The sequence below is a fragment of the Chrysochloris asiatica genome, unplaced genomic scaffold, assembly GCF_000296735.1.
Source record: "Chrysochloris asiatica unplaced genomic scaffold, ChrAsi1.0 scaffold00180, whole genome shotgun sequence".
NCBI lineage: Eukaryota > Metazoa > Chordata > Mammalia > Afrosoricida > Chrysochloridae > Chrysochloris > Chrysochloris asiatica.
In genome coordinates, this window is record NW_006408698.1 from 574090 (window position 1) to 578503 (window position 4414).

Genomic DNA, 4414 nt, shown 5'->3' on the forward strand with positions numbered 1-4414 from the left:
TTAAAGGGTGTTTTGTTGCAGACCGTGTGTAGACTATACAGGCCGCAGGCTCTGAGGAACAAATGAGGCCACTGGCAGTCATGGCAAGTTGTTTTTAATCTTCGTATTTGGTTATGTTTATAATTAAATGCAGACATAAGTCCTTATTATCCACAGAGAAATATTAGAACCTCCTACAGCCGTGACTAAAGGTTTCAAAGGTCAAGCCTTTCTCCAAAAGATTAACTAAAAATATCTTAGCTACTTCGCAGTTCTTTGTTCTACAGACAAAAAAAAACATCCTCCCTGAATCTCTCCCAAGTGCAGGTTATTCAGCCAAGTTCCTGAAAACCTGGCTCAGGAAGCCGAAACAGAAGGACTCCGCCCAAGCCTTTTGTCTTTCCGTCTCACCTCCCCCCAACTGAACTCATGGGCTATAGATATGTTAATTGAGCCTGAGAATCCAAGTTGCGGGCCTGGGATTCGAACCAGTGAAGTACGATGTAAAGTTACCTGAATGTCTGGAAAATTACTGATGTTAGCTGTATACTGTTTTAGTCCCTCCCAGCTTGGTGTGAAGCTCCTCCCCTAAATAAAACAGAGACACAGGGTGGCCCAGGTGTGCATTGCAGGCAGGCTGTGAAAAGTGTGTAGTACAGCTTGGAGAACGTGCTGTGCGGCTGACTAGGCATGCGTTACTGACTAGCTAGTAAGGGGTGTGTACTGCCCGCTTAGCTAAGATGTTTGCCATGCGGGACCTAACTGCCCTCATGGTTAATATGTTCACCACGCCAGAGCTGCCTGACGCCAGTAATGTATCCACCCTGGCTTTGGGGTGTCTCTTTGTCTCCTCTGTTTTGTTTTTCTGTGTATGCTTTTGCTAACCCTATCGCCGCCGGATATCCCCTCCTCGTGAACCAAACACTCGTGAATCCAACACCTATGTCGAGGCCAGTCCCCGACAGTGTTTGATCCTTTCTAACATGCTTTTATATAACTTAGCAGTACATGGTAAGATTTTTTAGGAGATATTGTTAATGGGTAGCACAGAGGGAAAAGAGCTGAAACTGAAAACAAAAGCTTATTCTAAAAGTAATAAAGCATAATTAAACTCTTTGAGGCTCAGGATGCAGTCATTCAATAGCTATATTTAGGTTGCAAGAGCTTCTCTCTTTTTAAACATGCTATCTACGACAACACATACTGATGAATGGTAAATTTGATTATCCTATTCACAAAGAGATGTCTTTCAATTGGTAATCTTGTCTAAGAGAACATGGATGTATGAGTTCTAACCTCTTTTTTTCTCTAACATATCCTATGTAGTCTACTGAGAATCAGCTGGTGTGTACTGGAAACGGAAAAATTAAACTAAAAGAATTAACATAAATTCATCTAATATTTCTTTGGAAAAATTGTGATTCAAATTTTGTTTAATATTGTTGCAGAAATATTTTAGAGTTACATACATTTTTCCATGTAAGTCTTAGAACTTTGATGACAAAACCTTCTTTTTTCAGTGCTTATTGTACCATACCCTTGAAGCTTTTCACCTCTAACTTGACTTCTCATTTGTTGTCATCTGGGTTAGGCATTAGACTGCTAACCACAAGGTTGGCTGTTCAAATTCATCAGATGCTTTGAGTGAGAAAGATGTGCAGTCTGTGCTCATAAAGATTTACAATCTTAGAAATCAATCAATTTGATGGCATTGGGTTTTTTTTTTTTTTATTATTTCTCTCTCAGTATATTCACAATAAGATTAAGGTGGTTCTCCCACATAATTTTCCTGAAATCTTACACCATTTCCTAGATTTTCAATCTCTTTGTAGGAATGAGCAAAGCAAGAAAGGATCTATTGATGAGTGAAACAATTGTTTAATCTTGAAATTGAGAAAATTCCACAGAAACATGGGAAGTAGACTAGAGAACAAGGTAGAGCCTTTAGAGTTATATTAAGCATCCCAAACAAGTCAGAGCAATATTAGCAAAATCAACTTAGCAATTACTGTTCAATTGGGAAAGTTGCTAAAAAGCAAAATCTGGAGCACTGTATTTATTTCATTAAGGTTTTGTGCATCATCAGACTTATTTTGCCTCTAAATTTCTATAAATAAGATTGATTGCTATTTTTCAAGTTAAAATTATTCTATTTTCCTTCTTTAAGCTTTACCTAGGGCTATTGAGTGTATCTGGTTACTTCTGTAATGGTTTTGGTATGGTTATCCTATTTTGTAGAGGAGTAAACACTAGAGAATCACAATCTAATGTCACAGATTTATGCAGATAATTGTTTTAAAATAATTTTGTCATCATCTATACCTTACCAAATATTTCCCTTGCAGTATCTTTGGCTACATAGCTCAACAATTTGTAAACAACATTTGTTTTCCTCTTCAAATACATAAGTGCAGTTCAATGAATTATTAACTGGGTTTGTAACTTGGTCTTTTTGTTAGGTGTATCTGGTAGACCCTTGATTGATGGAATCTCCATATACCATGGAAGGAAACACTGCTAGGTCCTGTACCATCCCTATGACCAGTTATGTATAGGATCTTTGTGATTCATAGGGGTTACATTGGCTGATTTTCAGGAATAGATTTCCATAACTTTCCTCCTACTCCATCTTAGCCTGAAAGTTCAGTTGAGACCTGTTTAACATCATAGCAATACAAAAATCTCTGACAGACAGGTGTTGATTGTACATGAAGTGCATTCACTTTAAATTAAACCTGGGTCTCCAGAATGGAGGACAACTTCAGCATGGAAGTTGAGAATTCTACCATTGAATACTGACTGTTAGTACAATAGCATTACTGTTTGTTTTCTTTCTCCTTCTTTGTACTTTCCTGATGCTTTATTTATCCTGTGCCTGCTTTAGACTTTTCGTATGAATAAGTGCTATGCTGTGATCTATTGCTCCATTTCCTACATATCTCTTTGCCATGAGCTTCACATTCTTGCTTTCTATTGCATTTATCTCTCTTGTTGTTGTTGTTGTCAAGTGTTGTGAAGTTGGTTCTGACCCATAGCGACCTCATATACAGTTTCCAAGGAGTGGCTGGTGTGTTTGAACCACTAAGGAGTGGCTGGTGAGCTTGCAGTTCAAGCCAACTTTGCAGTCCAATGCATTAACCCACGGTGGCACACCAGGATTCTTCTTGTTAAGTGCCATCAACTCAGTATAAGCACTTGTGGTCCAGTGCTTATCCTACAGCACCACATCAGGACTCTGCACTCTACAAAACTCAATTAGTTGATGAGCCTAGATTTCATAAGGAAAACAAAACAATAAATATCCCAAGAACCAAATGCTTCCTTCTTAGGTGTTTCCTATATTTTCACTTTAAATGTCTTCATTTAGAAATCTCAATACCTAAACCCACTGTCATTGAGTCAATTCCAACTCATAGTGACCCTATATAGGATTTCAAAGACTAAATATTTCAGGGAGTAAATAGCCTCATCTTTCTCTAGCAGTGCTTTTGGTGGATTTGAACTATCAGTATTGTAGTTGGCAGCCCACAGCATCACTATGACTTCTTCTCAATAATACTGCTAGATCAGAACTTTGTTATTTGACTACTTAATATCCACTGTATGTGGGGAAAATATCAAGTTGAAAATGAGGGTCCACAATTATCTGTGGTACTGACATTGTTTTCTTGTATTGGACCACAGTTTTTCTACCTGCAAAATGAGAGGTTTTCCCTAAATGTTCTCTAAGGAACATTTCAAACATGAAATTCTATGGCTCCATGATTTTAATCATTAAGATATGTATAGATAGTATGAAGAAAAATCAATTTTGTATTAGTTATCAGATGTTTTCACCTAGATAATCAGCTCACTTTAGGTTTATTCACATTTAATGAATGTATATTTCTGATTATATTTGAAATGCAAACACAACAAAGAATTGAGCAAAACTGAAAAACAGCTCCAGAATATCCACTAGTTCTTGGTATGAAATTTTCTGCACATCCCTAGACTGACAAATTCAAGAAATCTCTATGTTGTTAAATACAAGCTGTTATCATATTTCACATAGGCAAAAGGAGGTATTTTTTCTAAAGAGAATTTAAGGAGGACCTTTTCTAAGTATGATCTGAAATGCCTACTTTGGTTCCAATATGATTTAGGATGTTATTCATTCTATACTCACAATGATTTTTCCATTCAGAATATATTTATTTATTTTTTAAGTTTTTATTGTGAATTACGTAGGTTTACATGGGAGACCATGAGATGTACATTCATCCTATCATATTTCATTTCACTGCAATAATTATAATCCCCTCCATGCATCAATGATTTGTTTATTTCAAATACCTTTTTTTAGACAGCATAAGAGACGACTATACACATGGACCTCGCCAGATGGAACACATAGAAATCAAATTGACTACATCTGTGGAAAGAGAAGATGGAA